Source organism: Lissotriton vulgaris, chromosome 4_1 (genome assembly GCF_964263255.1).
Source record: "Lissotriton vulgaris chromosome 4_1, aLisVul1.2, whole genome shotgun sequence".
In the NCBI taxonomy this organism is placed as follows: domain Eukaryota; kingdom Metazoa; phylum Chordata; class Amphibia; order Caudata; family Salamandridae; genus Lissotriton; species Lissotriton vulgaris.
Genome location: NC_141691.1, coordinates 248568135 through 248595129, shown reverse-complemented (window position 1 = coordinate 248595129; position 26995 = coordinate 248568135).

Genomic DNA, 26995 nt, shown 5'->3' with positions numbered 1-26995 from the left:
AGGTGTAACAAGGGGCATAGCCTCATTACACCTCTGCAATGCAGTCCCCTGGCGCATACTGGAGGTTCCATGTGGGCTAGTTGGCCCCAAGGGGCCCCCAGTATGCAAGGGGAATTAGTTCCCCCTCTTCAAACATGCACGGGGGCTGCGTTGCGGAGAGGTGTAAAAAGGGGCGTGGCTTCATTACACCTCTATGCAATGCATTCCCCTGGCGGATACTGGAGATTCCTGGTGGGCTTTCAGGTCTTATATAGTTAGGAATTAGCATTAAAAAAACTTTGAAATTCACTGAAAAAACATAGGTTTCAGGCCTTATATAGTTAGAAATTAGGATTTAAAAAAATTGCAGATTCACTGAAAAAACCATAGGTTTCAGGCCCTATATAGTTAGGAATTAGCAATTGAAAAACCTTTTAAATTCACTCAAAAAACTATAAGTTTTAGGGGTGTTATAGTTAGCTGGACATTTCACTCATACAAAACCATTGAAATTGCTCCTATATAGTTAGTTGTACTAGCTATATTTCGCGCACCCGCAATCCACTGCTGATGATGTCACATATTACATCATTCATGACATGGTCAGTGACATCACTGATGACATCTCAAATTACATCACTGATGACATCACTGATGGCATCATCCACGTGACAATCACATACACCTTTTCATACACTAGTAAAATCTTTCATCACTCTTTGTAAAATACAGAGTATCATATTTGAATCCATTGTTACAGCAACACCAGTATCTAAAAACCTACTCAGTGATTCATAGATGTATACACACATCTAATCACTTACCTGTTGATTCACTCATACATGCCACCTCGAAAAGGCCTGGAGAAACACCAAATCCACAGAAGCCCACAACAACTTCCGAGCCGCCACCAACGCTCACCATCAACTCTTCAGAGAAACGAGGAAAAGAGCGATTGAAAACAGAATCTCTACCCACGCACACAACAGCAAGGAACTCTTCAGCATCATCAAGGAATTCGCCCAACCCACCAGCGAGTCTACCGACATCCCTCCCTCACAAGACCTCTGCGACAAACTCAGCACCTTTTTCCACCACAAAATCAAGAGCATCTACGACAACTTCGACGAAGACAACCAACACACAGAACCCTCACCAACCACCCCCGACACCCGGAAACCAGCGATTGATGACTAGACAGCCCTCACCACCAAAGACACACTGAAGACAATGAAGTCAATCCACTCAGGGGCCCCCACGGACCCCTGCCCCCACCACATCTTCAACAGAGCCGCCGACACCATCGCACCCATGCTCTGCCACACCATCAACCGCTCCCTGGGGACCGCCTCGTTCCCCGACGAAAACACACCGAGGTCAACCCCCTCCTGAAGAAACCCTCAGTGGACCCCACGACCTCAAAAACTACAGACCCATCTCCCTGCTCCCTTTCCCAGCGAAAGTCATAGAGAAAGCCATCAACAGCCAACTCGCCACATTCATTGAAGAACACAACATCCTCGACTCCTCCCAATCTGGCTTCAGAAAAAACCACAGTACGGAAACCGCCCTCCTCGCCGCAACAGACGACATCCGCACCCTAAGGAGAAAGGAGAAACAGTAGCCCTCATCCTCCTAGACCTATCAGCGGCGTTCGACACAGTCTCCCACTGCACCCATATACGCAGACTCTACGACGCAGGAATCCAGGACAAGGCCCTCAACTGGATCTGCTCCTTCCTCTCCGGCAGGACGCAATGGGTCAGACTCCCCCCTTTCCTCTCAGACCCCACACCTACCACCTGCGGAGTCCCCCAGGGCTCCTCCCTCAGCCCGACGCTCTTCAACGTCTACATGGCTCCACTTGCCCCCATCGTCAGAACCTACAGACTCAACATTGTGTCATACGCAGACGACACCCAGCTCATCCTCTCCCTATCCAACGAGCCCAACACCACCAGACGCAACTTTCGAGAAGGCATGGAAGCCGTCGCCAAATGGATGAAAAACAGCTGCCTACAACTAAACACCAACAAAACAGAAGTACTCATCATGGGCCCAAACCCCGACGCCTGGAGCGACACCTGGTGGCCCACCGCCCTCGGAAACCCGCCAACCCCCACAGACCACGCACGCAACCTGGGAATCATCCTGGACTCCGAGCTAAAAATGGACCGCCAGATCAACTCTGTCTCATCTTCCTGCTTAGACACCAGCGCCTCCTTCGTAAGACCTTCAAATGGATCCCCCTCGAACACCAAAAGACAGTCACTCACGCCCTGGTCACCAGAAGACTCGACTACGGCAACGCACTCTACGCCGGAATAAACAAAAACCTCATCCGCAAGCTACAGAACATCCAGAACGTCGCCGTAAGACTGGTCCTCAACCTGCCAAAACACTGCCACATCTCCCAGCACCTGCGCACACTCCACTGGCTCCCTGTCGAGGCGAGAATCACCTTTAAGATGCTCACCCACGCACACAAGGCCCTCCACAGCACTTGACCAGCATACCTGAACTGCCGGCTCAAATTCCACGCACCCCAAAGGACCCTACGATCAGCCCAGCTCTCCTACGCCGACGTCCCCCGCACCAGAAAGACCAGATCGGGAGGCCGCTCCTGCTCCTTCCTCATGGCCAAAGCATGGAATGCCCTTCCGCTCCAACTCAGACAGACAACATCGCTCCCCATCTTCACAAGAACCCTCAAAACCTGGCACTTCGACAGACCCCCTCCTTGATGGAATGGAACCTGCACCCCACCCCTAGCGCCTTAAGACCCTTACGGGTGAGTAGTTGCGCTTTAACAAACTCCTGATTGATTGATTGATTATCAAAAATTCTTATGCACCTAAATCGACATTACACACCAGGACACATCCTATTCACATATGAAGTCATCCTACTCACAAACAATGGATAATACTTACATATTTAGTTAGCTACACACTTATAAAAACACAACTACATCTATTCATTTAGATAGTAAGTCATACTTAGTGAATTATAAAATCATTATTACAAGTATAAAGTTATCCATACAGTCACTCACACAATCATTGAGTCTTATGTATACTTATTTATATACAACAACTGACACGTAGACTGCCTTTTATTTTTCTAGTTTGTTGGACATGTACCGTTGAGAAATATATTTGCTCATCACCACACCCATAAAGATATTCACTCACCTAAACAACTGTTAGAACATGTAGTTTTAACTTCATATATCTAGTGAATCAAATATTCACACATCTTTGGGCAGTCGCAAACCCCTCACCGAACCACACACACATTCACTCTCCCATACAAATACTCAGTTAACTAATCAATAACTAATACAGACTTTCACATAGCTAGTAACCAACTGGAGAACCAGTTTACACAACAATTGGTCAAGTAAACAGTCAATTACACTGCTACTAAATCCTCCATCCAAATATTTATTTGTATATATCCACTCATTCTTCAATGCAAATTGCTATATATATAATGCATATTTAAATAACGAAGCAAACCACATTCACTGGATGATGTCATCAGTGATGTCATTTGAGATGTCATCAGTGATGTCACTGACCATGTCATGAATGATGTAATATGTGACATCATCAGCAGTGGATTGCGGGTGCGCGAAATATAGTTAGTACAACATACTATGTAGGAGCAATCTCTATGGTTTTTTATGAGTGAAATGTCCAGCTTACTATAACACCCCTAAAACTTATAGTATTTTGAGTGAATTTTAAAGGTTTTCTAAATGCCAATTCCTAACTATATAGGGCCTGAAACCTATGGTTTTTTCAGTGAATATATATATATATATATATATATATATATATATATATATCCACACAGTTGCCTGTTTAAAGATGACGCCTCACCACAGGTACAAGTAGTGCCAAATTCGTTTATTGTCGGAACCAAGTAGCATGCTAAGTCTCGGTTCACTTGAAATTACAGAGCCAGTCCCAACGCGTTTCGTTTGTCAACTTCTTCAGGGGTATATGGCAAATGACGGCAGCAGCAGAACATGTTAGGCGGCACCTAAATTGATTCCAAATACCCCGCCCCAGTGGGCGTATCCCTCCCAAGGGCTGCTGGTATTTGTAGTGCAAACCGTCTTCTCCAGTGAGTAGCTCGCTGTAGCCTTCATATACAAAAAGTTTAGTATTCTCCCAGTGGAGCGTGGCGAAGTACAGTTCACAACCACCTTCTTATTCACTTGTAAAAAACAGCAGCAGTCCCCGTGCCAATTGCAGATCTGTAGTTTAACATACCCGCTGGGACGCTAGAACAGCGTCGGTGCGTCTTCCACGGCACAGGCCAGCCGCAAACAAATCCACAGAATTTGCCTGTTTACAGAAGACGCCTCACCACAGGTGCAAATGGTGCCATATTCGTTTAATCCTGGAATTAGGTAGCGTGCTCAGTCTCCGTTCACTTGAACTGCAGTACCCGTGCCAATTGCAGATCTGTAGTTAACAGACCCGTTGGGACGCTGGAACAGCGTCGGTGCGTCTTCCACGGCACAGGCCAGCCGCAAACAAATCCACACAGTTGCCTGTTTAAAGATGACGCCTCACCACAGGTACAAGTAGTGCCAAATTCGTTTATTGTCGGAACCAAGTAGCATGCTAAGTCTCGGTTCACTTGAAATTACAGAGCCAGTCCCAACGCGTTTCGTTTGTCAACTTCTTCAGGGGTATATGGCAAATGACGGCAGCAGCAGAACATGTTAGGCGGCACCTAAATTGATTCCAAATACCCCGCCCCAGTGGGCGTATCCCTCCCAAGGGCTGCTGGTATTTGTAGTGCAAACCGTCTTCTCCAGTGAGTAGCTCGCTGTAGCCTTCATATACAAAAAGTTTAGTATTCTCCCAGTGGAGCGTGGCGAAGTACAGTTCACAACCACCTTCTTATTCACTTGTAAAAAACAGCAGCAGTCCCCGTGCCAATTGCAGATCTGTAGTTTAACATACCCGCTGGGACGCTAGAACAGCGTCGGTGCGTCTTCCACGGCACAGGCCAGCCGCAAACAAATCCACAGAATTTGCCTGTTTACAGAAGACGCCTCACCACAGGTGCAAATGGTGCCATATTCGTTTAATCCTGGAATTAGGTAGCGTGCTCAGTCTCCGTTCACTTGAACTGCAGTACCCGTGCCAATTGCAGATCTGTAGTTAACAGACCCGTTGGGACGCTGGAACAGCGTCGGTGCGTCTTCCACGGCACAGGCCAGCCGCAAACAAATCCACACAGTTGCCTGTTTAAAGATGACGCCTCACCACAGGTACAAGTAGTGCCAAATTCGTTTATTGTCGGAACCAAGTAGCATGCTAAGTCTCGGTTCACTTGAAATTACAGAGCCAGTCCCAACGCGTTTCGTTTGTCAACTTCTTCAGGGGTATATGGCAAATGACGGCAGCAGCAGAACATGTTAGGCGGCACCTAAATTGATTCCAAATACCCCGCCCCAGTGGGCGTATCCCTCCCAAGGGCTGCTGGTATTTGTAGTGCAAACCGTCTTCTCCAGTGAGTAGCTCGCTGTAGCCTTCATATACAAAAAGTTTAGTATTCTCCCAGTGGAGCGTGGCGAAGTACAGTTCACAACCACCTTCTTATTCACTTGTAAAAAACAGCAGCAGTCCCCGTGCCAATTGCAGATCTGTAGTTTAACATACCCGCTGGGACGCTAGAACAGCGTCGGTGCGTCTTCCACGGCACAGGCCAGCCGCAAACAAATCCACAGAATTTGCCTGTTTACAGAAGACGCCTCACCACAGGTGCAAATGGTGCCATATTCGTTTAATCCTGGAATTAGGTAGCGTGCTCAGTCTCCGTTCACTTGAACTGCAGTACCCGTGCCAATTGCAGATCTGTAGTTAACAGACCCGTTGGGACGCTGGAACAGCGTCGGTGCGTCTTCCACGGCACAGGCCAGCCGCAAACAAATCCACACAGTTGCCTGTTTAAAGATGACGCCTCACCACAGGTACAAGTAGTGCCAAATTCGTTTATTGTCGGAACCAAGTAGCATGCTAAGTCTCGGTTCACTTGAAATTACAGAGCCAGTCCCAACGCGTTTCGTTTGTCAACTTCTTCAGGGGTATATGGCAAATGACGGCAGCAGCAGAACATGTTAGGCGGCACCTAAATTGATTCCAAATACCCCGCCCCAGTGGGCGTATCCCTCCCAAGGGCTGCTGGTATTTGTAGTGCAAACCGTCTTCTCCAGTGAGTAGCTCGCTGTAGCCTTCATATACAAAAAGTTTAGTATTCTCCCAGTGGAGCGTGGCGAAGTACAGTTCACAACCACCTTCTTATTCACTTGTAAAAAACAGCAGCAGTCCCCGTGCCAATTGCAGATCTGTAGTTTAACATACCCGCTGGGACGCTAGAACAGCGTCGGTGCGTCTTCCACGGCACAGGCCAGCCGCAAACAAATCCACAGAATTTGCCTGTTTACAGAAGACGCCTCACCACAGGTGCAAATGGTGCCATATTCGTTTAATCCTGGAATTAGGTAGCGTGCTCAGTCTCCGTTCACTTGAACTGCAGTACCCGTGCCAATTGCAGATCTGTAGTTAACAGACCCGTTGGGACGCTGGAACAGCGTCGGTGCGTCTTCCACGGCACAGGCCAGCCGCAAACAAATCCACACAGTTGCCTGTTTAAAGATGACGCCTCACCACAGGTACAAGTAGTGCCAAATTCGTTTATTGTCGGAACCAAGTAGCATGCTAAGTCTCGGTTCACTTGAAATTACAGAGCCAGTCCCAACGCGTTTCGTTTGTCAACTTCTTCAGGGGTATATGGCAAATGACGGCAGCAGCAGAACATGTTAGGCGGCACCTAAATTGATTCCAAATGCCCCGCCCCAGTGGGCGTATCCCTCCCAAGGGCTGCTGGTATTTGTAGTGCAAACCGTCTTCTCCAGTGAGTAGCTTTTTACAAGTGAATAAGAAGGTGGTTGTGAACTGTACTTCGCCACGCTCCACTGGGAGAATACTAAACTTTTTGTATATGAAGGCTACAGCGAGCTACTCACTGGAGAAGACGGTTTGCACTACAAATACCAGCAGCCCTTGGGAGGGATACGCCCACTGGGGCGGGGTATTTGGAATCAATTTAGGTGCCGCCTAACATGTTCTGCTGCTGCCGTCATTTGCCATATACCCCTGAAGAAGTTGACAAACGAAACGCGTTGGGACTGGCTCTGTAATTTCAAGTGAACCGAGACTTAGCATGCTACTTGGTTCCGACAATAAACGAATTTGGCACTACTTGTACCTGTGGTGAGGCGTCATCTTTAAACAGGCAACTGTGTGGATTTGTTTGCGGCTGGCCTGTGCCGTGGAAGACGCACCGACGCTGTTCCAGCGTCCCAACGGGTCTGTTAACTACAGATCTGCAATTGGCACGGGGACTGCTGCTGTTTTTTACAAGTGAATAAGAAGGTGGTTGTGAACTGTACTTCGCCACGCTCCACTGGGAGAATACTAAACTTTTTGTATATGAAGGCTACAGCGAGCTACTCACTGGAGAAGACGGTTTGCACTACAAATACCAGCAGCCCTTGGGAGGGATACGCCCACTGGGGCGGGGTATTTGGAATCAATTTAGGTGCCGCCTAACATGTTCTGCTGCTTCCGTCATTTGCCATATACCCCTGAAGAAGTTGACAAACGAAACGCGTTGGGACTGGCTCTGTAATTTCAAGTGAACCGAGACTTAGCATGCTACTTGGTTCCGACAATAAACGAATTTGGCACTACTTGTACCTGTGGTGAGGCGTCATCTTTAAACAGGCAACTGTGTGGATTTGTTTGCGGCTGGCCTGTGCCGTGGAAGACGCACCGACGCTGTTCCAGCGTCCCAACGGGTCTGTTAACTACAGATCTGCAATTGGCACGGGTACTGCAGTTCAAGTGAACGGAGACTGAGCACGCTACCTAATTCCAGGATTAAACGAATATGGCACCATTTGCACCTGTGGTGAGGCGTCTTCTGTAAACAGGCAAATTCTGTGGATTTGTTTGCGGCTGGCCTGTGCCGTGGAAGACGCACCGACGCTGTTCTAGCGTCCCAGCGGGTATGTTAAACTACAGATCTGCAATTGGCACGGGGACTGCTGCTGTTTTTTACAAGTGAATAAGAAGGTGGTTGTGAACTGTACTTCGCCACGCTCCACTGGGAGAATACTAAACTTTTTGTATATGAAGGCTACAGCGAGCTACTCACTGGAGAAGACGGTTTGCACTACAAATACCAGCAGCCCTTGGGAGGGATACGCCCACTGGGGCGGGGTATTTGGAATCAATTTAGGTGCCGCCTAACATGTTCTGCTGCTGCCGTCATTTGCCATATACCCCTGAAGAAGTTGACAAACGAAACGCGTTGGGACTGGCTCTGTAATTTCAAGTGAACCGAGACTTAGCATGCTACTTGGTTCCGACAATAAACGAATTTGGCACTACTTGTACCTGTGGTGAGGCGTCATCTTTAAACAGGCAACTGTGTGGATTTGTTTGCGGCTGGCCTGTGCCGTGGAAGACGCACCGACGCTGTTCCAGCGTCCCAACGGGTCTGTTAACTACAGATCTGCAATTGGCACGGGTACTGCAGTTCAAGTGAACGGAGACTGAGCACGCTACCTAATTCCAGGATTAAACGAATATGGCACCATTTGCACCTGTGGTGAGGCGTCTTCTGTAAACAGGCAAATTCTGTGGATTTGTTTGCGGCTGGCCTGTGCCGTGGAAGACGCACCGACGCTGTTCTAGCGTCCCAGCGGGTATGTTAAACTACAGATCTGCAATTGGCACGGGGACTGCTGCTGTTTTTTACAAGTGAATAAGAAGGTGGTTGTGAACTGTACTTCGCCACGCTCCACTGGGAGAATACTAAACTTTTTGTATATGAAGGCTACAGCGAGCTACTCACTGGAGAAGACGGTTTGCACTACAAATACCAGCAGCCCTTGGGAGGGATACGCCCACTGGGGCGGGGTATTTGGAATCAATTTAGGTGCCGCCTAACATGTTCTGCTGCTGCCGTCATTTGCCATATACCCCTGAAGAAGTTGACAAACGAAACGCGTTGGGACTGGCTCTGTAATTTCAAGTGAACCGAGACTTAGCATGCTACTTGGTTCCGACAATAAACGAATTTGGCACTACTTGTACCTGTGGTGAGGCGTCATCTTTAAACAGGCAACTGTGTGGATTTGTTTGCGGCTGGCCTGTGCCGTGGAAGACGCACCGACGCTGTTCCAGCGTCCCAACGGGTCTGTTAACTACAGATCTGCAATTGGCACGGGTACTGCAGTTCAAGTGAACGGAGACTGAGCACGCTACCTAATTCCAGGATTAAACGAATATGGCACCATTTGCACCTGTGGTGAGGCGTCTTCTGTAAACAGGCAAATTCTGTGGATTTGTTTGCGGCTGGCCTGTGCCGTGGAAGACGCACCGACGCTGTTCTAGCGTCCCAGCGGGTATGTTAAACTACAGATCTGCAATTGGCACGGGGACTGCTGCTGTTTTTTACAAGTGAATAAGAAGGTGGTTGTGAACTGTACTTCGCCACGCTCCACTGGGAGAATACTAAACTTTTTGTATATGAAGGCTACAGCGAGCTACTCACTGGAGAAGACGGTTTGCACTACAAATACCAGCAGCCCTTGGGAGGGATACGCCCACTGGGGCGGGGTATTTGGAATCAATTTAGGTGCCGCCTAACATGTTCTGCTGCTGCCGTCATTTGCCATATACCCCTGAAGAAGTTGACAAACGAAACGCGTTGGGACTGGCTCTGTAATTTCAAGTGAACCGAGACTTAGCATGCTACTTGGTTCCGACAATAAACGAATTTGGCACTACTTGTACCTGTGGTGAGGCGTCATCTTTAAACAGGCAACTGTGTGGATTTGTTTGCGGCTGGCCTGTGCCGTGGAAGACGCACCGACGCTGTTCCAGCGTCCCAACGGGTCTGTTAACTACAGATCTGCAATTGGCACGGGTACTGCAGTTCAAGTGAACGGAGACTGAGCACGCTACCTAATTCCAGGATTAAACGAATATGGCACCATTTGCACCTGTGGTGAGGCGTCTTCTGTAAACAGGCAAATTCTGTGGATATATATATATATATATATATATATATATATATATATATATATATATATATATATTCAATGAAAAAACCATAGGTTATAGTCCATATATAGTTAGGAATTTGCATTTACAAAACCTTATTTTACTCGCATAAAACCATTGAAATTCCATATATAGTTAGATGCGCTAACTATATATCGTGCACCCGCAATCCACTGCTGATGATGTCACATATTACATCATTCATGACATGGTCAGTGACATCACTGATGACATCACTGATGACAACATCCAGTTACTGTATGTTTCTGTAAAGTTTAAATATGTTTTACATATTGAAGAATGAGTGGATGTATAAGTGTCTGGATAAAGAATTTAGTAGGTGCATGGATGACTGTATGAAAGAGTGATTAAATGTGTCTCACTGAGTGCATGGGTTAGTGACTAAACTGTCTTTATTTGTGCATCAATATGTCTGTTGTTGTGTAAGCTACAGCATGTGTTGATCAGTAGCTATATGAATAACTATATGGGTTATTGTTTGGTTGCTCAAGTATTTGTATGGGAGACTGAGTATGTGTGTGGGTGGCTGGGAGGTGTGTCAGTCTGTGCATAGATGTGTAAGCAGTTGATTCACTAGGTGTATGAGTTCAAGAGTGCATGTGGAAACAGCTATATGGGCGGTTGACTGTGCATGGGTGTCTTGGTGAGTGAATGGATATCTCAGTGCTACATGTGCAAGTAAATACGTATGTAAAACACAATACATCTGAGAGTTGACATATATAAATAACTGTGGATTAGAGCCAGTGAATGTGTGAGTGGCTGTATGGATCACTGTGAGCTTGTATCAGGGATTGTATAAGAGAGTAAATATGTGTTAGAATATGTTTGAATAAGTAAAGTATCTATAACTGTATAGTTGAGGAAATGGAGGTGTGATTGATTCTTTCCATGACTGACTAGGTGTGTGAGTAACTCCATAGATGAGTGACAGTCTGTGAGTGTCTGTTTATACTGAGTGTATGTAAGATTATATTAGAGTCTGAAGAGGTTCATTGTATTTTCACATGACTGATGTCATCAGTGATGTCATCAGTGATGTCATTTGAGATGTCATCAGTAATGTCATTTGAGTTGTCATCAGTGATGTCATCAGTGATGTCACTGACCATGTCATGAATGATGTAATATGTGACATCATCAGCAGTGGATTGCGGGTGCGCGATATATAGTTAGCGCATCTAACTATATATGGAATTTCAATGGTTTTATGCGAGTAAAATAAGGTTTTGTAAATGCAAATTCCTAACTATATATGGACTATAACCTATGGTTTTTTCATTGAATTTCAATGGTTTTTTGAAAGCTAATATTTCTATCTATAAAATGTATTCTTCTTTAAATCATAAAATATATTGTACATGTTTCCTTATACATTTAAAAAAAATAAAAAATGTGTTCCGCTCCTAGTCCGCGAACTGGTCAGCTTCCCGTTAGCGGAATTCAAAGCCGCGACTTCGTACGCGAGCCGGTAATCGTTGCTTAAGCGTAACTGTTACGTTATCATGACGTTTTGCGTTGTCGCGTAATACGTTTTCCGACGCGCCAAGTTAGCGGACCCGGAAGCGGATTGGATAGCGGCGCAAAGCGCGAAACGTAAAGACAGCAGGTCATGTGACTCGATAATAACACTTTTCATTAGTTCATTTCACTTTTAGTTTCCTAATGATGTAATACTAGGTCATGTGATCTAAAATTAACACTTTTCATTGGTTTAGAACTTTGGCTTTTCCCAAATGATGAAAACCCCTCCTTCTTTCCTCACTCTGACTTTCATCTTGGTGAGAGAAAGACCTTTGTACAATCCAGAGAAATGGCTTCTGTTGTTGCTTCTGGTAGTGTTCCTCCACCACCACCTCCACCTCCTCATGGAAAAAAAGGACCACCTACTCAACCAATCTTTCCACAAGACGAAGATCAGGAAGAGGAGGAAGAACCTGAATATTTGCCAGAGGAGCCCAGGAGGTACAACAGGAAGGAAAATTTCATATGGCAATTCTTTAAAATTCCACCAGGACAAAAGAAAGTGAACGCCAGATATGTCTTCTGCCGTATCTGTGATGATCGCCTTTTGAGAGGGACGGATAAAAAATATAGTTTTGGGAATTTCACTATGCACAGGCACATGAGCAGGTGGCACCCAAATAACTATAGTGCTGCTCAGCTTCGGGACGAACAACAAAATTCCCCAGCAATAGCCAGAAGATCGGTCGTGCCAGAAGTTTCGGGACCAGAAGCAAGGGAGTTGATCCCGAATATTCAAGTGGACATGGGGGAAGTGAAACAAATGTGCGTGTGGTGCAATCAAACATTATGCTTCCGCGAAAGTAGCATAACTCTCATAATGAGAGCAATCAAAAATCATGCATGTCCAAAACGCCCCAAAAAATAAATTCATCTTTGTTTTTGTTGCTCCTGTTGAGCCCTCTTCGATGAGTCATTTTTGTTTCCCCCCTCCCCCCCAAAAAGTAAAAAAAATACAAAATGTTCAGAAAAAAACAAAAAATATAAAAAATGTTCAGAAAAGTAATAAAAAAATTTAAAACAACAAAAAGTAAAAAAAAGTTCTTTTCAGAACTACCTCCCCATTATTTAAAAAAATTGGTAGAATTCTTTCAACTCTGCCAAGCTCTATTTCTATTAGTTCGCTCCCAGTTCGCACTCCGGTACGCGAACTTTAAGCGCACCAAAAAAAACTTTTTAAAAAAAGGAACAGTAAGTATAAGGAAAGAAAACAGACAGCTATGTTACAAAAAAGACAGCTATAGGGAGTAAAGAAAAGATACTGTGACCCGCAATTCACTTCTGATCATGTCATATATTACATTATTTTTGACATGGTCAGTGACATCATCAGCAGTGGATTGCGAGTAACAGTTTTTTTTGTTTACGTCCTATAGCTGTCTTTTTTGTAACATAACTGTCTGTTTTCTATCCTTAAACTTACTGTTCCTTTTTTTAACGAGATAACAGATATGCCCACTTATTACATCATTCATAACATAGTCAGTGACATCATCAGCAGTGGAATGCAGGTTAAAAAAGTAGAAAACATTTACCTTATAATTCTTGTTAATTTTTAAAGAAAATTTTTCATACATTCAATCTGTAAAAGAGAGAACAAACATTTCCAAAAATATTAAAACATGTATTTAAAAATTAGAAAAAAGAAGGGAAAACATTCAAGAAGAAACACTTTTTAAACAACTTTGACACTTATAGAAACCTCTACTTCTCTACGATCCCTACACAATCCTAAATATATTTATTTTCAACAAACAGTATCTTCATGCTGATGAAATGAGGCCTATTTTGAAATATGATGCTTCTTTTACATTGCTTATGTCTCACAATAGTGATGCCATAACAGCGCAAAAAGAGATGTAAAACCATCATAAAATTGTGTCTAACATTTAAAATTATTGTTTTAGGATGCAAATAAGATGTGTGCTTTCAAGAGCTTTCTTTGAGATGAGGCCTCTTTTCTTTTTTAAAAAAAAAAACAGTACCCAGAAGTACAGCACTGTAAGCATTAAAATTGACAGTTACAGAAGACTCAGCTTTCCCATATGTACCTCACATTTCTAAATGTATATCATAAGTACAAAAAGCATAACATTAAATATACATGTTAAACGGTTTATTTTTGCTGTTCTCAGAATGTATCAAATTTCACTTAAATCAGTGACTTGAAGGTATTCATCATGTAACAGCGGGGAAAAAAAAACACAATCAAAATGACTGTGTTTAAAAAACCCATACAACCTAAGAAATCTGATTTCAAAACTCCTTAAAATTAACTTACTTTCAATGACGTCGAAGGATCTCCTATAAACAGCATCCACTCTGTTGTGCTATAAATATTTCCAGCCCGCCACTTTCTGAAAGAAAACCTCCATCGATACGTAAAATATGTTACATAGAAAAAAAAACTTCTCTCGTTCTATCACATGTTTCCACTAGGCCAAATCATGTTGCCGCGATTCGCAAGTCTTGTAATTCTTCCAATCAAATCCCGACATTTTCTATTTTCGCAACTTTCAAAAATAAAATATTTTAGATTATTTTCACAATCCTGGACTACTAATATCTTACTCTTCTTTGTCACTCATGTTCTCCTTTTCCTATGACACTGATACTGCTTACTATGAAGCAGACTTACTTGCATCAGGTTTATATAGTTGGATTTTTAATCTAGACAGCATTGCAGACTTACATTTCGTCTACTTAAAATTTTGGTTTTAAAAACACCAGGTAAGAATTTTTAAGATCAAACGGCAATTTTTTTTTGAAAGTTACAACGGAATCATTACAGAATGACCAGCCATTTCCAGACTTTAAGTAAGCTGTATAATGTCCTGATGTTGTTGATGGACCATCGTGATAGATAATTGCTACAGTTACAAAAGTCCTCCCTGATATTGACAGCTGAGAAGCCACAAATTTTTTTATTAAAGTTGACAATTTTGATCCATCAGGCCTACATCGTTGGATCATTAAAATGACATACTGGCCATATCTACGTATAAATAATGTTGACATCATTTCAGATTTACATTGGCTACACTCCATGTTGTGATCCGCTGCATTTACTAGCTTATTAAAGGACACTGATTTACTGTCTGGCAAAGTTAAATATATAAATCTTTCTGAGTCTACACTAGTAGTACTTGATACAATACAGTTCTCGCAGTCATGCTGCCATTGATAAGAAAGCCCAAACAGGTGATCTACATCTACACCCTCATCTTGCAATACATCAAGCATATACATTAAAAACTCCTGACAATCTTGCTGATTATTTTCAGAGAAGTCTGTTTGACCTGAACATTCATCTAACAGATAACGAACATCAGACACACTTTCTACTTTTGTTCGATCAGTGCTACATTTCTCTAACACAGAATTCAACAAGCAGCATAAACTTTGTTCCGAATTGAACACAATCTGTTCTTTTAAACTCTCTAGTGAAAAGAGAACATTAACCACTACATTTGCATAGCAGTTGACACCAGAACTGTTTTCAAATTGAAAACCGACAACATCTTCAACAGAATCCACTTTCTTTCTGCTAACAACTTTCGGTTCATTGAGTTTTCGTCTTTTTGGAACAACCTCCCTACTATTACTGATATTTCTACGTTTCTGGCCTACCACACGTTTCTCAAACAAAGGATATTGAGGCAAATGTGGCGCATACTCTCTTCTTAACCTATTGTATTCCTTAACACAATCTAGATCCGCACAAATGTTTGTGACATCACAGTCAATCAAGTACAATCCCGATAAAGTTCTAACTCGTGACAATGCCACATATGCCATACCCTCCTTGAACACAGAACTGCCAATATTGACCAATGCACAGTCTACACTTAAACCTTGCGATTTATGGATTGTCACCGCATGTGCCAAGCAAACAGGAAACTGTTTCCGGCGAACATATAAGTCTTTAACAAGCAAAAACCTAGCAGAACAACGACCAATTTGCTGTACTTCCTCAATGCCATCAAATTTAATTCTTAAAAATTCTATTCCATCTCTATTTCTGTATTTCTCAAAATCAACAACATTACCCATTGATCCATTTACCAGACCTCTTTCTACATGTAAATTCCTTCTCAAAATGATTCGGCAATTTAAACACACATTCAAAGTCTTTTCAAAACCCGCTGTTTTAGATATAGTCTTCTCTAATGAATCCAATTTTGATTTCAAATTGTCTGACAAAATAATTGTTGATCCCATATGCTCTAATTTGTCGATAGCTTCAAGTTTCACAATCTCTTGCTTTTCTAAATTCAACATTTTGTTGTTGAAGATGGCACATTCTGCAAGAGTTGGCATGAGACATATCCTTGATTTCTTCTCAGTAATTTTCTGAAAAATATTCTCAGGCACAATCTCTTGTTTGGGATATAAATTTGACAGTAATCGTGCATTTAAAGCTTCTTTCCCATGCTCGGTCACTTTTCCAATTCTAATATCTTGTAGAATATTCTTGTAATCTTCATCCTTTGCCTGACGCATATTTTGATGCAGTTCAGCATAATTGAAGTTTAACCATATATTGACGTTGCCAATGCTCCCTAGGCACTTCCTGGTATCTTCATGCGTGAGTATTTTGAACACAGGTTGACCTTTTACTGGTGTCAGCTGCAGAAGATCTCCGAAAACAATGATGTGTTTGCCACCAAATAACACATCATATTCAGTTTTAAGTACTTCTTGCATTCTCAAATGCACAAAGGCAAGCATGACATTGGAAACCATGCTTACTTCGTCAATGATAAGTAGTTTCATTTTCCTCAAGACTCTTGAAACTTCACAGCAAGCATCTCCAGATAACTTGTTGTATTGTAATTTGTTGTCATGCTCCACCGGCAGCATCAGTAGACGATGCAAAGTAATACCTTTAATGTTATGTGCTGCCAGTCCAGTAGGAGCGGTGACAACACAAGACAGCGATGACTCAGTCCTTTCCTGCAAATAACAAGAAATTGCTTTAATGAGGAAACTCTTTCCAGTTCCCGCTTCTCCACTCACGTACAGTCGGACAGGCTTCAACGACGTACATGAGCACTCTTTCTTCTCATGACTTAATCCGTGCTCAATTTCCTTGGTAACTTCATCATATATTTTCCTCTGCTCAACGTTCAGTTGTTTTTCCAAGTCTTCTAAGTTAACTGAATCCTCCTGAGCATGTGCCAAGGCTCTTTCCACTTCATTCATAGCAGTGGCAGCTTCATTTTCGATAATAGGTCCTCCAAGTGGATCTTGACTCAATGAAACAGAACTCTGACTGTCCTGAGAACTGTCTCTGGCAATCTCGGCTGCAATCGTTGCTTCCTGCTCAATTTCCAAAGTTAGCATTTCTTGATATTTAGGAAAAGCAGGACATGCTATGGACTCCTTGGCTGCATTAAAAGAGTCTTCGTAACAGAGGAAATCTCCAAGCAGTTCCTCTTCTGCACGCCAAGGCTTGAAAAGTTGCAAAAGTGCTAAATAGAAAAACTCCTTTTTTTCTCGAGATTCACCACTCAATTTTCGATGGTTTACTAATTGGCATTTTCTTTGCTTGACCAGGCATCCCTCACTTCCAATTACAGCATACACTCCTTTCTCAATATTTTCTTTGATGTTCCTCTTGAATATATAATTTTGGAGAACCTCATATAGACAAACATTCTCAAGGTGACTGCTTCGATTTGGATAATATGTATCCAACATGTTGGTCTTCAAAATGTCGGTACTGTTTGGCTCCTTTTCCGCCAAATACTCAATTTCCCGGACAGGTTTAAGAACTCGATTTCGCGTTGCAGCAAGACCAAGACTCGCCCAAACGATACTCCTAGATTTGGCATAGAGACTTGCTGAAGACAATCGATCTGAACATTCGTAAGCTCCGATTTCTCGATGCGACAACATCTTCAGACTAAAACTGTACAACTTCTTGCTGAGGCTCTTTTCATGGGAAATGTCCTCCCACATATCCTTCAGTTCTGTCTTTTCTTTTTTGGTGATGTAAGATGTCACATACCGAGCCACAGCCATGCAGTTGTCACCCACAAACTGTATATCCATGTTAGCATTCCACATGGACAAAATCACTGGGTTGTAGTCGTTGATGTACTTGGACTCTTCGTTCCTTTTCAAATTGTATGTATTTTTGGGTGATTTCCTCGTCACATTATGTCGTAGTGAAGACATCAAACTGTTCACTTTTCCTTTAGAAATCACCGGCCGTGGAAAGTTGAAACGACATTTGGTGTAGAACTTGTCCTTGTTTCTGAATTTACGACGACAGTACTTTCCACAACGATGGCTTTGGAAACGTAGAACTTGTTCTCTTAGGCTTTTCTTCTCCGTTGCATTTGGAACAGCACACGTAGAATACTGTTCTATGAAATTCATCACTAAGTGATCGGGATCTATTCCAAATTTAGGTGCATCCTTGATCCACAACAACATATGTATATGAGGAGCACCTCTTGCTTGGTACTCCTTTCTCCAGAAGAAATCCAACACCTCTCCAAGAGGTGGATTCTTCTTATTTGTGATGAAAGACATCATAGCTTCAAATTTATGATTGAAGTACCTGCATACATTCACAGGATCCAAAGAACACAGTTCTCCAGGTGTCTTGAATTCAATGTTTTCAATATTTCCATTTGCTTCTCGTAGAAATTCAAGTAAGTCTTCCCAGCCATACTCGGCACAGCTCAGAGTGAGGAACCATGTTGGAGTTCCTAAGTTCCTCAGCATACATTTTAAATCACCATGACGACGATACCAGTACTCATTAGTACCACGCTGACACGCCATGAGATTAATTAAGTGAGAATCCAAAATACTATCTTGGACATTGACTTTATGCATAAAGTCCCTTGCCGAGATGTTTCGCAGCTGTATACCACTTTTTAAGATGTGGTTCACTGCATATGACAGTCCAGACAGATCGCTTTCAAACAGGAGATGAAACAAATAGGGAATGCAGTGACGAAACCTAGGATCTTCTCCATACAATCGTAAAGTCCGGTATTCAGACGCAGGAATTTGATGAGATCGCTCATCATATCTTCCTCCTCGACCTGTGGGAAATAGCTGTGGGAAACACCGAGCTTCCAAACTTTCCTCCCAAACACTAATGGGACTCCCTTTGGCTTGTTTCATTTGAAACAACTCAATAGCATTCCCCATGACTTCCTTGGAATGCAAAGGATGAACACTATAATGTTCATATATTTCTTCACTTTTAGAGGCCTCTACTTTCTCAATTTGGCCAGCACACAAATCGCTATCCTCTTCATCACTTACTTCCTCTTCTGCAACATACACATTCTTATAATACTTATTATTTTTCTTCAAATACACTGTTGCCTTTTTGACTTTCCTAACATCCACTAAATCTTGCCATATTTTCTTATTCTTTGTCGGAACCCCATTAACCAAGATAACCAGAGGTTCCTCTTCCACTTCCTCTACTCCAATTGTGTTAATGTTTTTATTCAAATCTAAAGGCAAATAAACAACTCTTCCCTTTAATCCTCTCTGTAAATCTGCTGGAGGCAACTTCCCTGTCTTTGGCTCCATTCTTACAATAGCCTGAAAGGGATGGATACTTTGAATCAAAATAGATTCATAAGTATTTAAATCCTTCAATTCAGAAGGAATCTCAACCAATTCAAGATTATTATGAACTGCCCTAGCAGGCATCTGGTTTTGGTTTAATTTATTACAACAATAAGTACACACACGTTGATCCGATCCCAAATCACAATAATTTTCTACCATCAAGTATGTGGCCAAATCCTTCCATTCACTATTATTTTCCCTTTCAGTTTTTGCATATAAATCCACTACCTTAGTCTGATTCTTATAATAAGTGCGTCGACAACAAACACAAGTGAAATTAGGCCTCTCACTTGATTTCATCTGAAACGTGGCAATTTCCTTCTGAAAATTATCTGTACTGTAAACCTGTACATTATCTTCCACATTACTCTCTACTTCAGGGTCAATTTGAACATTCTCATCTTTACTACTAAAGTAACAAAACTCAATTTCTTCACAAATATTCTTCACATCTATTTCAGAACCATGCAAAAGAGCAGCACATAATTGTTTAAGCATAATTGCTGGACTCTTTGCATAATACAACATTCTCACTAATTTTCTCACTTTATTATGATGCACTGCTAGCATCCTGAAGTGATGAAAAACACTCTGGCATACTCTCCTGGAAAGACAAGCCAGTGAATGACCACGCAAACCTGTTATTTGTCTCACTCTGCAAGGATCTAAATCTTGCAACAACTTCATTTTCTGCTTCAAACTTTTCTTATTAAATGTCCGTATAAAATCACAAAGCAAATTGATGGAAACCTGTCGCACACTGCAAATAGAACTACACTTCCAAATGAACACAGGAACCTTAGGACGTCTTCCTAAAACCTCATCACTTAGCGCCTCTTCTGTCTCTGTTGTCACAAGTTTTTCTTTTTCAACTGGACAACCATCCTTCACTTCATAAGCTCGACCACTGATGTCAACTGCATGCACCAAATCATTATCCTGAAAATAAGTCTCCTCATTAAAAAATGCCTCAGAACTTGAACTATGCATCCATTCTCCGGAAAAAACTTCACAAAAGTTAGTACGATTTACTACTCTCTTCCATCTACTGTTTGTTTGGAAATCAGAAATTACCTTGCTTAGTTTCCTAATTCTATTGATGACCAAAATAAACAACTTTCGCTTAATTTCAAAAGCATGATCAATAATTTTCTCGACATTTTTCTTCTTCTTATAAAATGCCACTTTCTGTTTGCATTTCTTAATATTTTTCATTAAATTAACTATTATCCTATTACGGAACATTCGTTGTCGAATGTCCCTAAACTGTTCTTTCCTTCTACTATCATGCACAGAGTTATCTCTTCCTCTACCAGTAACATTTTTCATGGGTCTTTGCTTTCCATTTAAATTACTCTTGTTTTTCTGAACTGAAACATTTTGGCGAGAAATTCTTTTTGTACTACAAATATTTTTTAAGAAAGATTTTGTGCTCTTACCCGGAGCTTTCTTGGTGTTTTGATAAGTATTTAGGGAAGAGGACTGCTGCAATAAAACATCACCGTGCTGTCTTTGACGTTTTTGAGCCTTTCTAATTCTATTTCTGGTAGGCATTTTCCAAACTATGAAAGAATCTGCAGTTGAATCTGTTGAAAAATTTAATTAAAAATGTTAATACCCACTATTACCAAACAGTAAATGAATAACAGTCATCAAAAACTTAATGCCCTACTTATTATTTAACATAGCAAATCAAGGCATATGACTGTGTATGATGTTATTTTTCTTTTTTAAATGGAAAGCGTTCTTCATGGTGCAAGTTTCTTGTAAATACGCTCCCACCTGCGAAACGGAACTTTGCGTGCAGAAAGCTGATTGGCTCTCCGGTGTCTGTCAACATTCTAAACAGTCCAGAGCGGCCGCCATTTTATCTCTCGGTAGGATCGAGAGAGAAGTAGAGGTGAAAAACGAAGGGGAAATTTAATGAAAGGGGGCAAGGTATACCCCAGTTGACCCCCTAGGAATGTTGTTGGGATTTTTAAAGGGTCCCCTGGGGAAAATAAAAAAATATATATTTTTCACGATAGAACCGCTTCCCAAACACCGAACTAGGCCGCAAACTGCACGAGAATACGCCATTTTGTGCTTCGTTTTAATTAAATTACTAGGAATAAGAAGGTGCGGGAGACGTATCCTAATCCCTTATATTTTCTGAGGGTGGCTGAGGAGTCTCATATATGTTGATACATGTGTTCCAGTGGCTGTGCGTGAGCTTCTTTTTATTTTTGCTGCGCGACGTCTGTTAACATTCGATTCGAAGGAAATCAGGAAGTGTTGACCACCAATTTCTCAGTGCGATAAAATATTTTGGGGCATATTATCAAGCCTACGCACTAAAATTATCGCCGATAAAGCGGCGACAATGGGCTTGATAATATGCTCTGTGGAATTCCAATCGAAGCCCATTTTAGATGTCTTCACATCTAGCATGTGCTTCGATTTGAAATCCATAGAGCATATTATCAAGCCCATTATCGCCGCTTTATCGGTCGTTTTCGGCCGATAAAGCGGCGATAATTGAAGCACACAGGCTTGATAAAATACCACATTGTTATAAATGAATCCTTATTGAGACACAATGTCTGCGCCAACTTGCCTTTTTTACAATGCCACAATTTTGTCGTGCACGGTAGCCATTTTACATGCCAGGCTGGTCTCAGCCTATCACCTAGCCCTGCGAATGTAGGGAAATATTATCAAACCTGTACACTAAAATTATCGTCGCATTATCGGCCGAAAACGGCTGATAAAGCGGCGATAATGGGCTTCATAATATGCTCTGTGGAAATCCAATCGAAGCCCATGTTGGATAACATGGCTAAAAACTACTCAGCACCATTGTTTTTAACATGGCTATGTAACTCCCATAATCAAAATTTAAATTTGCCAAGAACACTTGTGTTACTGCATGCCAGAATGCTACACCGAATATGCAATTACAATTTCGCAAAGTAACAAAATCTATTTCACTATTTCATATATATATATATATATATATATTACCTACTGGCGGTCGCCAGTAGGTATATATAGTTAGGATTTTTTCTCTATGGGACTTTTGAAAATTCTATGTCTAATAACTTTGGCGTTTGTGGACGGAATCGGGTGAAATATTCAGGAAAATGGCACATTTTGTTTCTGAGCAGCCCATGAAAATTTGGGGGGGTTTCGTCAAGGGGGGGCCGAGAAAAAAGGGGGGTCCCAAAACGCATTTTTCCCATTCATTTTTCCATAGGGCGTTTGGCCTCACTTTTAGCTCGAACGGCTGAATGGATTTGCACGAAACTTGGCAAAATTGTAGGGACTGTTAGCCCGATGTGCCTTTGCTAGGTCTCAAGATATGTGCTCCAGTGGATTTTGGGAAATTAACATTTTAAAAAACAGATATATCTGTGACAGCGTCCCGGGCAGCGCTCCGGTTCGCGAACTTTTCGCGTAACGGAACTTTGCGAAGCGAAGCTGATTGGCTCTCCGGTGTCTGTCAACATTCTAAACAGTCCGGAACGGCCGCCATCTTGTCTCTCGGTAGGATTGAGAGACAAGAGGAGGAGAAAAACGAAGGGGGAATTTAATGAAAGGGGGCAAGGTAGACCCTTCTTGACCCCCTATGAATGATGTTGGGGTTATTAAAGGGTCCCGTGGGGCAAATAAAAAAAATTGATTTTTTGCGGTAGAATTAAATTACAAGATGGAGGAAAAACAATGTGAGAAATGGGTATAAGGGGGTACGGGAGACGTATCCTGACCCCCTAAGTTTTCTGAGGGTGGCTGAGGATGCTCATATATGTTGATACTTGTCTTCCAGCGGCTGCGCATGAGCGTTTTTTTTTTTTTGCTGCGTGACGTCTGTTAACGTTCAATTCAAAGGAAATCAGGAAGTGTTGACCGCCATTTTGACACTGCGAGTAAATATATTGTTAAAAATAATTGTTATAAATTAATCCGTATTGATAAACATTGTCTGCGCCATCTTGCTTTTTTTCCAATGCCACACTTTTGTCGTGCACGGCAGCCATTTTAGATGCCTTGACCAGACCCACTCTCTGCACGCCGCTGATCCTCAGCATGGCTCCCCACCCTCGCAAGCATCTCCCCCACGCACTGGTCACCCCCGCTCTCTCTCTCATGCATGGGCCATAAACCTCCCTCCATCTGCGCTGCTCTTCCCTGAGAATCACACCCCGTGCCCGCCAGACACCTCCCTTTCACCTTATTCACTACCGCACCCTCTGACACTCCTCTTTCTCTGTGTCCGATTGTCCAGGCCAGTCCCAGGCTATCACCTAGCCCTGTGGATGTAGTTTATGGCCCCAACTGTAAAGAATCACCCCTCTTCAAAGGAGTTACAGTAGATCAAGGCCCCCACCCCATGAAATCCGTCACACCACACGCGTTCCTACTATCTGATAACGATCCTGTATTGTGATTGGGGAGGGGATTCTCACTGTGAGGGTGTGTGGGACCGAGCCTGAAGCGGAAGATTCCAGGGATGCCTTTTTGTACATCAAAGTCTTCACAATTATGTGTCACATAAAAAATATATAGCACTCCAACAAAGTAGTAGGATTATAACACTTTAATAACTTATAAATATATACAACGCTCCAACAAAGTAAACACGTTAAAAAATTTTTTTTAAAACAAAGCAACAATGGGCTGCTGTGAGGTGGCATCAGTAGCGGTCTGTTGTGCGAATAGTCCGAAAGCAGCACAACGCGCTGAGATCTGGACGGCACCCAGGTGATGTCCTTTACTTGCCGCACTGGTCTTGGCATCCTACAATGCTGCGCTGAAAAACGGCGTGGGTCGCCCCGGGGGGGGGGGGGGGGGGGGGGAAGGCGGCGTGAACAGGCCTCCCCAGGTGGAGGCTCCTCTGCTGCAATGGGGCGCCCCTTTACCGTTTCAATGCCATTCAGCGGTTTTCCGGCAGCTTTTTGCTGCACTGTGCCTCATCCGCCATTCAGCTGTTTACCGCCCGCTCTTGCGGCTACAGCGTCTCGCCCACCATCCAGTTGAGTTGCGCCCGCTCTTGCGGCTACAGCGTCTCGCCCACCATCTAGTTGAATTGCGCCCACTATTGCGGTGCAGCGATAGGCGGCTGCCACAGGACTCTTAAAATGGCGGACGGCTCTTCGGATTTGGGCCTGGTCCACTAAAATGGCCCTGGGACACATTTGAACTCGGACATTTGCCTGCTAGGGCTTGGGCCCCATTCTCGAAAGCGTCCCCTCAGCCTTGAAGATTCTACAAAAGTCATCGGGCCCCCGACTCCCGCAGGCTTCCGGTGGGGAGCGGATGCCATGATTGCTTGCGGAATGGCCACGACGGAGCTACGAGATGGTGGTGCTCTCATGCTGATGCCAGCTTCAGTCTGAAACATCCAGAAACACTGTAGACTATCAATTCGATGACTTCCGGTGGAGCCCCAACGTGACCCGGTAGGGAAGAACTTGCCCTCCCCTCTTTTGACTGATGGTTCTTGTTGCCTGTCCCCTCTGTTGTCATCTAACGGAACCTTTTTGGATTGCCGAGTGAGAAAAAAAAAGGTGGGCCTTTCATCATTTGTGAAAAAAAAATGTTTCAATCCAATGAAAAGTGTTATTTTTAGGTCATATGATCAAGCCTTCCATCATTAGGAAACCAAAAGTAAAAAGAACCAATGAAAAGTTTTATAAACAAGTCACATGACCTGTTATGCGGCTTTGGGCTATAAAAAGCCTACAAAATCCGTTGGCCTGTGAGGCGGCGTCAGTAGCGGACCGATGTGCGAATAGGCCGAAGGCAGCACAACGCGCCGAGATCCGGATGGCACCGAGGTGGTGTCCAGCAAGTTGCCGCACTGGTGTGGCCATCCTACAATGCTGCGCCGAAAGACGGCGTGGGGTGCCCGGGGGGGGGGGGGGGGGGGGGAGGCAGCGCGAACTGGCCTCTCTCGCCTCCCCAGTGGAGGCACCTCATGTGCAGTGCGGCGCCCCTTACCGTTTCACTCGCCGTCCAGCAGGGTTGCGCCCGCACTTGCTGCTACAGTAGGCCGAAGGCAGCACAACGCGCCGAGATCCAGATGGCACCGAGGTGGTGTCCAGCAAGTTTCACTGGTGTGGCCATCCTACAATGCTGCGCCGAAAGACGGCGTGGGGTGCCCGGGGAGGGGGGAGGCGGCGCAAACGGGCCTCTCCCGCCTCCCCAGGTGGAGGCACCTCATCTGCAGTGGGGCGCCTCTTAGCGTTTCACTCGCCTTCCAGCTGAGTTCCGCCCGCTCTTGCGGCACAGTGCCTCACCCTCCATCCAGCTGAGTTTTGCCCGCTCTTGCGGTACAGCCTCTCGCCCGCCATCCAGCTGAGTTCCGCCTGCTCTTGCGGTACAGTGACTCGAACGCGCCGAGATCCGGATGGCACCGAGGTGGTGTCCAGCAAGTTTTACTGGTGTGGCCATCCTACAATGCTGCGCCGAAAGACGGCGTGGGGTGCCCGGGAGGGGGGGGAGGCGGGGCAAACGGGCCTCTCCCTCCTCCCCAGGTGGAGGCACCTCATCTGCAGTGGGGCGCCTCTTAGCGTTTCACTCGCCTTCCAGCTGAGTTCCGCCCGCTCTGCGGCACAGTGCCTCACCCTCCATCCAGCTGAGTTCCGCCCGCTCTTGCGGTACAGTGACTCACCCGCCATCCAGCTGAATTGCGGCTACTCTTGCGGTGCAGCAATAGCCGGCTGCAACAGGACTCTCAAAATGGTGGCCAGCTCATTGGATTTGGGCCTGGTCCACTAAAATGGCCCTGGGACACCTTGGAACTCGGACGCTTGCCTGCTAGGGCATGGGCCCCATTCACGAAAGCGTCCCCTCTTTTGACTGATTGTTCTTGTTGCCTATCTCTTCTGTTGTCATTTAACGGAACCTTTTTGGAATGTCGAAAGGGGTTCTGGTCCGACCGCTGGTTGGTGGAGACATTTTGACTATATCCTGGACCTGCCCGGCCTCGCCCAAAATGGCGCCGGTATAAATGGGACTCGTAACTCCTTGTTGTGTACTGGTTGCCCAACCTTGATATCACGAGATACGTATGCAGTTTTGAAGCACATGGCGGGCGGGGACGAGTATTGATTGAACATTTGGACATCCCTATTGATATTAAGTTCTAATGTGTTATTGATTACTGTACTATTGAAAGTTCGAATTAACGTCACCCATGGTACTTGCCCGCAAATGTATATCTAGATAATTTTATTGTAACTGGCCCTGTCGTACTTTAATTATAAAATGTACGTCCACCTATTCCGCAACTGTTAGACACCTTAGTTCTTGCAACCTAATGGGTCACCCGTTACGTTCTTCTACAGTGTAAATGTCCCCTCATCATATACGATTCCAGTTTGCTCTCTGGCCGGCCCACATGGTTATAGGCCCGTATTTGTATACTGACATTTTCACAATAAAGGTTTTTAAAACAAAACATGGTAGTAGTACCTACATTGGTAAAGTTTTGAATAATAGCCACTGTTTTCGAATCAGTAAAAGGCAAGTGAAATAAAGCAGTCCAATTACATGACGGTTAAAAGGTATAATACGCAGGAACGCAGTAAGGATAAATGGTCAAGGGCTGTTGTGTTTTCAACTCCTGCAACATAAAGTGATCGAAAAGAATCCGATATTCATGCCTATCAGCGACTAAGACAGCCGGCCGAGCCTCTTTTGTTCAACGGCTCCCTCAT